The sequence below is a fragment of the Castanea sativa genome, chromosome 10 (genome assembly GCF_040712315.1).
Source record: "Castanea sativa cultivar Marrone di Chiusa Pesio chromosome 10, ASM4071231v1".
Lineage (NCBI taxonomy): Eukaryota > Viridiplantae > Streptophyta > Magnoliopsida > Fagales > Fagaceae > Castanea > Castanea sativa.
In genome coordinates, this window is record NC_134022.1 from 8,596,762 (window position 1) to 8,610,574 (window position 13,813).

A 13,813-nucleotide genomic window follows, 5' to 3' on the forward strand; every position below is an offset into this window, starting at 1 on the left:
GGGGATGTAGCTCAGATGGTAGAGCGCTCGCTTAGCATGCGAGAGGTACGGGGATCGATACCCTGCATCTCCACTTTATTCTTCCTAAATTGCAATTGTTTTTAATACTGTATAACGTTTGTTTTTATTTTTCCATTTCTATTAATCTGATCTTTTTAAAAAAAAAAAATTCTTTTTCTCTTACAAATTCTTCCTAAATTGCAATTGTTTTTAATATAACGTTTGTTTTTTATTTTGATAAAAAAAAAACGTTTGTTTTTATTTTTCCATTTCTATTAATCTGATTTTTTTTTTAAATTTCCTTACAAATTCTTCCTAAATTGCAAATGTTTTTAATATAACTTTTTTTTTTCATTTCTATTAATCTGATTTTTTTTTAATTTCTTTTTTTCTTACAATACATAGCAAGCAAAAATCCTAGCCACTTTATATTAAATTAACATCCATAAGCAAACATGAGAAATTAAATGAAGATGATATAGAAGATAATTCATGATCTTGCATAATGTTTGAACTCAACAGGCTTTGGTGAAACCACTTTTTTTTTTAATTTCTTTTTCTTTTTTTCTTACAATACATGAAAAGGAAAAATCCTAGCCAATTTATTTTAAATTAACATCCTTAAGCAGACATGAGAAATTAAATTAAGATGATATAGAAGATAATTCATGATCTCGCATAACGTTTGAAGCTCAATAGGCTCTGAAGTAACCACTCATAAGCCTATATGCTTAAATGCTTGCCAAAGATGTTCAAAAATATTCATAAAATATATAAAATGAGAAATTAAATGGAGATGATATAGAAGATAATTCATGATCTTGCATAACATTTGAACTCAACAGGCTTTGATGAAACCGCTTTTTTTTTTTTTTTTGCAATACATGAAAAGAAAAAATCCTAGCCACTTTATTTTAAATGAACATCCTTAAGCAAACTTGAGAAATTAAATTAAGATGATATTGAAGATAATTCATGATCTCGCTTAACATTTGAGCTCAATAAGCTTTGATGTAACCACTCATAAGCTTATGTGCTTAAATGCTTGCCAAAGATGTTCAAAAATATTCATAAAATATAGGAGAAATTACACTTTACCTACTTGTGGTTTGCTCAAAAAACACTTTACTTACCTGTGGTTTAAAAATTGGTACTTTATCCACCTGCGATTAGCTCTGTTTGTCTTCCATTACCCACCTCTATTAAAAATAGGGCTAAATTTGTATTTTTATTACTCTTTTATGTCTTTCTTCTCTCAAAACATGAAAAAAAAAACTAAAAAAAAAAAAAAAAACTAAAAAAAACTATAAAAAAAACTAAAAGATTAAAGAAAAAGAAGATCAAAAAACTAAGTTCTATGAAAATTAAAACCTAACTTTTACTTCTTCTTTTTTTGGGGTAATCTAACTTTTACATCTTTTGGCATTTCAACTTTTAGATATTCTATTTTAAATTATATCTGATTTTTGCTTCAGATTCAGGCATATATTATTCAAATAAATGTTCCAAAAACTGAAGGATGCCTTAAATCTGTTATAACCAGTAGCTTAATGCTCCAATGTAATCTGCTAACATTTTTTTTTCCCCTTTTTGGGTTAAATTACACTAGTTATGGCAATACTATTTCGGTCTCTTTTTCTGGGAGGGGAATGGATAAAAGAGTTTTATTGATTTCAGTCCAAATCAAGTGAATTGCTTATTTAGATTTAGATTCTTATTATGAGTTAGCCATTTAGGATTTATGTGGTGCTTCTTTTTGAATGTTAGTATTTATATTTGGTGGGTTTCGTGATTCTAGTTAACTCAACTGGTAAAGTTTCTGATAGTTGAATAAGAGAATTGGGTTCAATTCCTGCCTACACCAAAAACTGATTGGTGTCTTGGTCTGATGACAAAGAGCACTCATCAGGAACGGACGCCATAGGTTGAAACTCTCTAATATATATATATATATATATATATATATATATATATATATATATATATATATATATATATATATATATATATATATATATATATTGTGGGTTTCAATTTTTAAATCAATTTGAATTATTTTTGCAGATTCTTGTCTATACTACTATTTAAGAGGATTCTCCTATTTGGGCCGGATTTTTTTGTTCTAAAATATCCCTACATCTCTATGTAGAGACAAAACTAAAGGATAATTCGGTAAAAATACAACTCTAACTCGCACTAAAAAATTGCCTAAAAAATAGGGTCACTCTTCTGTTGATTTTCAAATTTCTTTATCCATTTATAAATTAGATTCTCAAAATAAAAATTATATATATAAAATAAAATAACATAGATTTTTTTTTTTTTTTTTTGCTACTACCACTAAAAAAAGCCTCATCGCACGCGCAAAGTGCATGTAATAAGGCTAGTATCCTATTACTTGAGAGCGATGGTTGGTTCAATGTAATATCAACTGCAATGTGTTAAAATAAAATATCTAAAAGTTGATATATGAAAAAGGACGTAAAAGTTAGGTTTTAATTTTTACAAAATATAGTTTTTAGATCTTCTTTTTCCTTGATTTTTTTAGTTTTTTATGTTTTAAGAGGAGTGAGACATAAAAGGGTAACAAAAATACAAATTTACCCATGTTTTTAACAAATGTGGGTAATATGAGATAAATAAAGCTAACTTCAGGTGGGTAAAGTATTAATTTTTAAACCACAGGTAGGCAAAGTGTTTTTTGAGTCAACCACAAGTGGGGAAAGTATAATTTCCCCTAAAATATATAAAATGAGATTAAAAAACAAAACACAAAACCTTGAATATGACCAAAATATCCTCATTAATATATAAAATGACTAAAATACCCCCTCAAAAACTTTTGAACTAATCAAAATATCCCTAAAACCTTAAAATAACTTAAATACCCATAAAACCTTAAAATTAAGAAAATGGCTACATTTTTTAACTTTCAAAATTAATTTTAAAAAACACTAAAAATGAACAAATGGCACTAAAATACAATAAATGACGTAAATATTATTGAAACCTTCCAAGTGACTAAAATACTTAAAAACTTTGAACATTACCATAGAAGCATCAAAACCACTAATTTTGGTCATACTAGAGTGATATTTTGGTTTTTTTTTTTTTTCCCCCAGTGATTGTGAGAATATTTTGGTCATGTTTGAGGTTTCCAAGACAGTTTTGTGATTTTTGGCATCTCATGGGTATTTAAGTGAAAAAGAAAAAGAACCAAACGCATTAGAACATTTGTACTACCATTAAAAGAAAAAAAAATGGCTTTAATATATAGCCACCATAGTTGAAAAGGTCCTAGACTCTTTAGGGCACTCTAGTGGATGTGAAGTGACAAGAAAAATATAACAAGATTGGTATGAAAATCTGTTTATCACGAGCTATTTTATTTAGCTTTTAACTTATTTTGTTTATATAAATTTTTTTAAAACCTCACCTTTTTCAAGTATAAGTATACTTCTTAAACTCACTTTCAACATAATAATAATAATAATAATAATAATAATAATAATAAATGAAAGACCAAATAAACCGAAATCCGATGGTAACATACCACCATACTCCGCAACCGATGTCTACGACGGCTCACTCTAACAACACTAACTCGATGGTAGCCCTTTCTCTTTTTGGTGGCTCCACTCACCTATTAGTAATTTTAATCTAGCCTCTAGGTCGCCCCCTCTGAAATCCAGCCACAAAGCCGCAACTCATATGGTCCCATACTCAATGAGCTACATCAAATTACTTAACGTGGTGGTTGGCTCTGATACCAAATGTTAGAAACCTATGAGCACCATTGAAAATTGACTTGCAAGGAAGAGTGTCCAAGAGTTTATAAACACATTATTAAACTTACACTTAATCCATGTAGGACATTAGGATCATAACATTCTTGCCCTAATAGGGATACAAAAAAGCTTAAGATATGAACCTAACTATAATACTGATTTTCTACTGTATGGCCTACACTTCACCTGAAGGATTCGATATTGGTACATTTTTTATTCCATCATTGTTAAAATGGTTCTTGTAACTTATGCTGCCTTTTATTGGTAAGGATATATAGTTTCACAAGCACCCCCTTCCTTTGGAGGCATCAAGGCGGTTAGCATAAGTATCCAAAGAACAGGACAGAGCAAGACTGCAACCGAAATTATTCTCATTCTCCTTACTCACAAGAAAATACACCATGCATCCAGTGTATGTTTTTTCTCTCTTACATAGAGGTGGACTCCACACGTGTGGGGTCCATTTTCATGTGAGAGGGAGGATACATGCACTAAATGCATGGTATACCTCCTCCATACCCACAACTGCTGTATGGGGTATGTGAAACTCATTTCTATTAAATCTTTGACTATCATATTTCCTTTCATTGCCCAATATCTAAACTCACAAACATATTCTCTTTCATGATATCTTTGGTAAATGTTTAAGTTCATTGGGTGCCGAGGCAGTTAGCATAGAGTATCCAAATAATAGGGCAGAGCAAGACTCTAACTGAAATCATTCTCATTCTCCTTACTCATGAGAAAATATACCATATATCCAATGTATGTTTCTTTTCTCTTACATAGAGGTAGACCCCACACGTGTGGGGTCCACTTCCATGTGAGAGAGAGGATATATGTACCGAATGTAAGGTATACCACCTCTATACCACAACTATTGTATGGGGTATGTAAAACTCATTTCTATTAAATCCTTGGCTATCATATTCCATTTCATTGCCCAATATCTAGGGCATGTTTGGTACATGTGTTTAAACACATGTTTTTAGTTTTTAAACAACATTACATGTATTTTCACACGCACTTTTTACCCATACGTATTTCCAAAAAAAAACTGAAAACTGTTATTTAAACACATGTACCAAACGGGCCCCGAAACTCACATACATATTCTCTTTCATGATATCTTTGGTAAATATTTAAGTTCATAACTAATACGCACTTAAGGACAATATTTTAAGAAAACCTTAAAACAGCTATTAGAAAAATTAAGGATTGCATATTATATTAATTTATCTATTATATATTTTACCCCAACATAAAACTTGAAAAATATTATACAAGTTGAAGTTCAAATCAAAATTATATACAAACCACCTTATGTTTCCAGCTGTCTAAATGTATCAATTGTCTTCAATTGATTATCAAAAAACTTGTCTTCAATTATATCGTATAACTTGGCAAATCAATGGGTTTTAAGTCAATTCTATTAAAGTTTTACTGTTTTGACTCAATAATTTAGTAGTTTCCATCAACATGTTTAAGCAGTGCAAATTTCCTTGATACAAAAGATACCAAATAATTAAATTGATAAATCATACCTCTGAAGCATTTACCACATACACCTCTCCAGACTCACGCTGACCAGATCAGAAAATAATTTGAGGGGGAGGATTGAAAATAATAGTTTGTTGAAATTGCATTTAGTGTAATTCTAAATATTTTATACCAATTAATATGTAATTTTAAGTAATGTTACACCACCTAAGTAACTCTAAGCAATATCATTAAATTCATATTTTGAAAATCTCATTGTTGGATTATATGTTCTTTATATTCTTAACATGCATGACAATTGGATTATTCACTTTTTGATTCATAAACTCATCTTTTATATATTATTTTAAACTACAAAAACATGAATTCAAACAATTAATTGGTGAGGTGGTTATTGACCTTTAATCACCTTAAATTATTGCAAATATAGAGAATAAGCAAAAATAATGTAATCCAATAGTGGATTTGTCAAAATTTATAATATAAAAAATTGAGTGATATAATATTGTTTAAAGTTACACCATTATGTAATTTGAAACCAACATACATGCATATAAAAGTTTATTGAAGGAAATTTTGATTTGCAGTCAGTATTCTTACTCAAAAGCAATATGTTATCAATACAATATTAACACATTCCATCGCCTCTGATTTTCCAATCTCACTCACACTTTTTTTTTCTTGATAATCAAGAATCATTTAATAACCAATCTGGAAAAACCAGCAAACAAAGGACAAAGTCCAGAATCCAGATACAACGACCAACAAGGCCTCACAAGGGAAAGGCAGCATCAACAAACAACAAAATCCCAAAGCTCCAACTATTGGTGCTACAATAACAAACTACTTAACACAGTCTTTCATCCCCATATATTTAAAATAAGTTTCTCAAAAAAAATTGTGAGGACCAAAAATCACGTACAAAGCTAAAAGCCCAAGAATGAATCCAATAATTCAATGCCCAAAACAAAGAAATTATAGAGAAGGAATGAAACAACAAAGGACGGCTGCGTCCTGAGGATTTCACTTCAAATAAAAAGAAACAATCAATACTCGTCCTCGGATTTTTCCTAAGGAAGAACCTCTTACATTCAATTATCAATATTCTCTCTCTCTCTCTTCACAGAATCGTCTCCCCCATCTCCTGGTCTCCTTCATCCTTATTTATACTCCTTGCTTCTGTCATCTCAACCATTTATCTCTCACCTAACTATTTCCCTTTGTTGACACTTGTATGTTTGTTTGTAGAAGGTGATAGAAAGAAGCTGCTTAGCTGTGATTTGCACTGTTCAGGTCACCTCCACATCAATGCAACTGATAAAGCTGGTGTTCCTTATTTAATGCGGCTAAGAAACTAAGTGCAGAGCATTCAATGCGGAGTTCACAGCTACCTGCCCTCAAACCCGATATTTTCCCTTTCTCTATCATATATCACCAATTTACCCTTTGTACATCTCCACGCAATCATGCCTCCATGTCCTCGGGTCCTTGGCACTCATTCTAATTGAGCTATCCTTTGTTCTTTAATCTTCATCCTCAGTCCTCGGGCCCCCACAAAAATATATATTTAAAATAAAAGGGAGTGCAATGAAATTCCATAAATCTCTCAAAAACCAACAAAAAAGGGGGGGGGGGGGGGACAAAACAGTGGTAGAGAAATTAGAGTTTCTTTCGATTCCTACCTTTAAAAAAAATCAAAGAGATTTTAGGAAGAGTAACTTTTTTTTTTTTTTTTTTTGCATTTTATAAACTAGCCTGTTCTACCCGTAAACATGTTCATATTATACTTAAATTAACAGTCAAAATTAAAACAACACCATGTTAATGTTAATGGTTGAGATTTGGACTAAAAACTCAGGGGTACCATAGATTTTGACACAAAGGTGAAAGGAGTGAGTGCCATCGTTACTCTTTTCTTTTTCTTTTTCTTTTTCCTTTAAAAAAATACTTACGCTAAACTATGTGTTTGGTCCCTATTCTTAATACCATATTTCAATGCAGTCCCTAACATTTCAATTGTGTCAATTTAGTCCATATTTTTTCAGTGTCGTGTTAATTTAATCTCTGACATTATGTATTGGGTGAAAATTGCTGGCATGGCAATTGGCCAAAATAAAAAATTAGTTTCCACTAATGCAACAATAAACTAATTTTTTATTTTAATCGTTTGTCACTTCAGTAATTTTCATCCAAGAAATAACGGCAGGGGCTAAATTAACGGGACCAAATTTAAACAATTGAAAAGTTAAGGAATAAATTGAAATATAGTGTAAAAATAAAGACCAAATACGTAGTCTATCCACATCTTTATGAACAAAAAATATTTATTAAATAGAATAAACTTATTACCAAAGGTTTTGACTTGCCGTTTAGCTTTCCACACACGGCTTTGACTTATGGTTGAACTTTTAAAGTTCCTAAAATTAATATGAAAAATGTTAAAACTATAAACCATTTTACAAACTACGGATGTGATAAATGGTTATTAGTAAATAAAAATATGATGTTAATGGTGAACCCAAATAGTTATAAGAACCAGTTAAAGTTTGTCATATCAACAATTTATAAAATATTTTGTATATATTGCATTACTTTAATAGATATTAAAAAGGACAAGAGGGGGGGGGGGGGGGGGGGGGATTAAGTTCCTAGAAGGGAATTTTAAACGCTCCAAATCGAAAAGCATGATACTTATTAGAGTCTTGAGCTAGAGATGAAAATCGGGCAAGGCGGGGCAAAACATGTTATAGTAACAACATATATAATTTGGAGCCTAGAAATGTTCAGAGAGTTTAAATGTTCCGTTGAAGACTATGTGAGGTGCATAATATTCATTTTAATTCATGGCATATTATCAAAGCACAAAACACATCCAGAACAAATCCTGGATATATTGAGAAACACCTATCAAGAAGCTCCGATACCAATGTTAAAAAAAGTCGAACGTAAGTCAAGTTTACAGGTATACCGAATTATGCCCATAATAAGTGTTGCAAATCCATAAGGTTGTTCTACAATATCTCAAGATTCCTTACACGTCCAAAGCTCCAACTGTGAGTTTCTCGATCACAAATAAACACTCAACAATGGGTGTTTGTTACAAGAACAAAACACACTATGTCCGCCACCAAAAAGCCCGCTCTTCACTGATAGAAAATGACCACACTAGTAACGTTTCAACATTTTAGCCATACGTTCTTGCCTTAAAAGAGAAGGCCATGAATGCATGCAAAACTAATAAGACATCAATTTAAGTCATGCCTAGGGGTGGCGAAATCCAACATGAGCCATGAACACAATACAATTATATATGAAGTTAACTGGTTATGAGTTGAGACTTAACGAGTTTGTGTTATATTTGAATTAACAAAACTGATCCGTTTAATAAACGTGTTGTGTTTGCGTCTAACTCACAAAATTTGTTTGACTCATTAAACTAAATGTCATTTTACCAATATACTCTTCAAAACACTAGGTCTATGCATTCATTTTCTTTCTTAGTTGCATTTTCCTAAGCCCCATGGCTGCCTCTGACTCTTAAACCTCAATCTCATCTCACCTTATCTTATTTTCATGGATTTGGACATTCAAAATTTATGAGCCTCCTCCATAATTTCCCCAAAATTATGTGGGGTATTACACTCTTCCCCTCTTAAAAATAAGTTTAGTCCCCTAAACTTGACGTACCTCAATTAGAAAATAGATAGGGGTATTTTTCCTTCATGTCTTCCTCCTTTTCCCATGTCGCTTCTTGAACTGTATGATTTCTCCACAACACCTTCACTAAGGATATATTCCTTGAACGTAGCACTTGCTCCTTCCTATCAAGAATCTGCACTGGTTGCTCTTCATAAGACAAGTCCTCTCTAACATTGATCAGCTCATACTCCAAAACATGTGATGGATCAGGCATGTACTTTCGTAACACTGATACATGGAATACGTTATGAATATGTGACAAAGCTGGTGGCAATGCCAACCTGTAAGATACGTTGCCCACTCTATCCAAGATCTCAAAAGGACCAATATACCTCTGACTTAACTTGCCTTTCTTCCCAAACCTCATCACACCTTTCGATGGAGACACCTTTAAGAATACATGATCCCCAACTTGAAATTCTAAGTCTCGCCTTCTATTATCTGCATAACTCTTTTGCCTACTTTGAGCAGCTAGAAGTCTTTCACGAATCAACTGAATCTTTTCCGTAGTCACTTGAACTAGTTCTGGACCAAGCAACTTCCTTTCACCCACTTCATTCCAACAAATAGGTGACCTACACTTCCGGCCATACAATGCCTCAAAAGGAGCCATCTCTATGCTGGAATGGTAACTGTTGTTATAAGCAAATTCAATTAAAGGCAAGTGAGTCTCCCAACTACCTTTCAAGTCTAACACACAGGCTCTTAGCATGTCTTCAAGTGTCTGTATAGTTCTCTCTGATTGCCCATCCGTTTGAGGATGAAAAGCTGTACTAAAATCTAACTTGGTTCCCATAGCCTTGTGTAAACTGTTCCAAAACTTAGAGGTGAAACGAGGGTCTCTATCAGAAACTATAGAGACATGAACTCCATGCAATCTCACTATTTTCATAACATATAATTGAGCCAATCTATCCAATAAAAACGTAGTTTTGATTGGTAGAAAATGGGAAGACTTGGTCAATCTATCCACTATTACCCATATAGCATCATGACCCTTAACTGACTTAGGCAATCCAATCACAAAGTCCATAGAGATATGTTCCCACTTCCACTCCGGAATACTGAGAGGTTGAAGTAACCCAGCAGGCCTTTGATGCTCAACTTTAACTTGCTGACAAATTAAACACCGAGATACAAAATTTGCAATCTCTCTTTTCATATTATTCCACCAATACACCTCTCTAAGATCTCGATACATTTTGGAGCCACCTGGGTGAACAGTGTATGCAGATTTATGAGCCTCCTCCATAATTTCCCTTTTTAATTCAGCATTATTGGGAACACATAATCGATTTCTAAATCGTAAAACACCATCTCCTTGAACTTCAAACTCAGCTCGATTACCTTCCTTCACCTCTTCCATAATCTTTACCAAATTAGGATCAGATTCTTGAGCAATCTTCACCTTTCCAACTAAAGTAGGTTGCACTCGAAAATGAGCAACAAGTACCCTTGACTCATTAAATTGGAGCTCCACATTAATCTCCTTCAACTCTTCAAAGAAAGGTCTTTTCCTCGAAATTATACTTGCCACCCTACTAGAGGATTTTCTACTCAAGGCATCAGCCACCACATTTGCTTTACCAGGGTGATAATGTATTGTACAATCATAGTCTTTCAACAACTCAATCCATCTCCTTTGCCGCATATTCAATTCTTTTTGAGAGAACAAATACTTCAAACTTTTATGGTCAGTGTAAATCTCACACGTCTCCCCATATAAGTAGTGCCTCCATATCTTTAATGCAAAGACCACTGCTGCTAACTCTAAGTCATGAGTAGGGTAATTCTGTTCAAACCTTTTTAGCTGCCTAGAAGCATATGCTATCACTTTTCCATGCTGCATAAGCACACAACCAAGACCTTTCTGTGAAGCATCACTGTAAATTACAAACCCTCCTGAACCCGTTGGCAATGTCAAAACTGGAGCGGAAACCAACCGGTCTTTCAATTCTTGGAAGCTCTTTTCACAATCATCTTTCCACAAGAACTTAGCATTCTTTTGGGTCAACCTAGTCAAAGGACTTGCTATACTTGAAAAACCTTCAACAAACCTCCTATAGTAACCTGCAAGACCCAAGAAACTACGAACTTCAGATACATTTGTTGGTCTAGGCCAATTTACCACAGCTTCCACCTTTTTAGGATCCACAAAAATGCCATCCTTAGATATTACATGCCCCAAAAACTTTACCTCGTCTAACCAAAACTCACACTTCTTAAACTTGGCATATAACTTCTGCTCCCTCAAACACCTGCAACACCATCCTCAAGTGTTCTGCATGCTCCTCCTGAGTTTTAGAATATACTAAAATATCATCAATAAAAACAATAACAAACCGATCCAAATAAGGCTTGAACACACGGTTCATTAAATCCATGAAGGCAGCAGGGGCATTGGTCAATCCAAATGGCATCACTAGAAACTCGTAGTGTCCATAGCGAGTACGGAAGGCAGTCTTAGGTATATCTTCTTGCTTAACCTTGAGTTGATGATAACCTGATCTAAGGTCAATCTTCGAAAAGACTTTAGCACCTTGCAATTGATCAAACAAATCATCAATCCTAGGTAAGGGATATTTATTCCTCACAGTGACCTTATTCAACTGCCTATAGTCAATGCATAATCTCATAGACCCATCCTTTTTCTTTACAAAAAGAACAGGAGCACCCCAAGGAGATACACTAGGTCTAATGAATCCCTTTTCTAAAAGCTCTTGCAATTGCAATTTAAGCTCCTTCAACTCTGCAGGTGCCATACGATATGGTGCCATAGAAATAGGTGCAGTTTTTGGCACTAAATCAATGGCAAATTCTATCTCTCTATCAAACGGTAACCCAGGGAGATCCTCAGGAAATACATCAACAAAGTCCCTCACAACAGGAATGTCATCAATCTTAATCCCTTCCTTCTCATTATCCACCACATATGCAAGATAACCTTTACAACCTTTTCTAAGTAACTTATTAGCATGAATGGCAGAAATAACATTAGACACGAGGCTCTCTCTAGACCCATGAAATACAAATTCAGGTCGACTTGGAATACAAAACACCACTTCCTTCTTGTAACAGTCAACATTAGCATGATAAGTTGCTAACCAATCCATGCCTAAGATTACATCAAATTCTTGAATTTCTAAGAGAATCAAATCAGCCAACAACTCATTTTCTCCAATCTTAATCACACAAGACTTACATATAAACTCAGCAACCATAGTTTCACCCAAAGGAGTAGAAACAGAAAGTTCAAAGTCCAACAATTCAGGCACACAATCAGCATATTTCATATAAGCACAAGATACAAAGGAATGAGTAGAACCAGGATCAATAAGAACTCGTGCAGTATGAGAAAATATGGGAATGGTACCTGTTACTACTGACTTGGATGCCTTAGCATCTTGCTCAGTAATAGCAAACACGAGTCCTTGGACTTTTGGCCTTTGCTTCACATCAGCGGGCTTCGCCACCAACTCACTCTTCATGGCTGGGCAATCTTTGATACGATGACCCATTTGACCACACTTAAAACAAGCCCCACTTTCACGATAGCAAACACCCTTATGCTTTTTACCACACTTCTGACAAACCTCTACTACCTGTTGCACCATTTTAGTCTCTGGTTCTGCTGTAGTCTTCTTCTTAAATGGCTTATTGTGTTCATTCCCTTTATGAAACCCTTCAGTCTTAGGCCTTTTGTTATTCGACTCCTAATCCTCTGATAGTCTTCACACTCCTTCTCAACAACCTTTGCAGTCTCCACGACCTCAGAATAAGACTTCAATCGTAAGGCTGCCATCCTAGTTCTGATACTTGGTCGTAGTCCCCTCTGAAATTTCTTAGCCTTCCTAACATCATCAGCCACCATGTGAGGGGCAAATCGAGACAACTCAGTAAATTTAGCCTCATACTGTAACACCGTCTTATTCCCTTGAATGAGCTCCATAAACTCCACTTCTTTCTCATCCCGTACACTTTCTGGAAAATACTTTTCATAAAAGGCCTCAAGGAAAATACTCCAAGTTAGTATCTCATCTTCCTCAAGTGGCAAGGTCTTTTTGGTAGATCTCCACCAATGCTCTACTTCCCCTTTCAGCATAAAGGAAGCAAAGGAGACTTTTTGCACTTCAGTACAACCAATCACATCAAAAAAATTTCTCCATTTGCATTATCCAAGATTCTGCTTCTGTAGGATCAGGGTTGCCCAAAAATGAAGGAGGACCCAATTTCCTGAATTGCTCAATGGTACATCCTTCAGCCTCCGTATCTTTGGGCTTAACTATTCCACTAGTACTAACATGCTTCTCCACCACTTCAGCAAGACTTTTAATAGCACTTAAAACACCCTCAAGGCTCTCAGATTTTGGTTCAAGACCAGAAGGGGTAGAATTGCGGGGTGGCATTTTCCTATAACCAAATAAACAACACCTTAGAGTCAAATAAATCACAAGCAAAGTCATGATATACAAGATATACTAAACCCTTTACTATTATAATATTCTAAGCATATAAGCATATAGCTTCTAACAATTATCAAACTCCCAAAACTACCTTTTGCCTATGAATAATAATTCAAGCCTATTCCGCCACATCTTATAAAAATATCGTAAGTCCTAACTGTCTACAGAATCATAACCTAGAGCTCTGATACCAACACTGTCAAGACCCAAATGCATGAAACATGAATTTAGATACCTGATTATCTTGCTAACCTTACTTAGCTCAAAAAAACCTAATTTATTTAAGCTTAATTCAATAAAACTCCAAATAAACAATACTTCTGATAAACCTCTTATAATAAACAAAATCCACAATTTATAATA

At 34.0% G+C, this 13,813-nt stretch overlaps 1 non-coding gene across 1 annotated transcript; it reads left to right on the forward strand.

Annotated features, from left to right (window-relative positions):
• Window positions 1-73, forward strand: TRNAA-AGC (transfer RNA alanine (anticodon AGC)). Its single transcript has one exon. It is a non-coding gene; the product is annotated as a tRNA-Ala (tRNA).
• The last annotated feature ends 13,740 nt before the right edge of the window (window positions 74-13,813 follow it).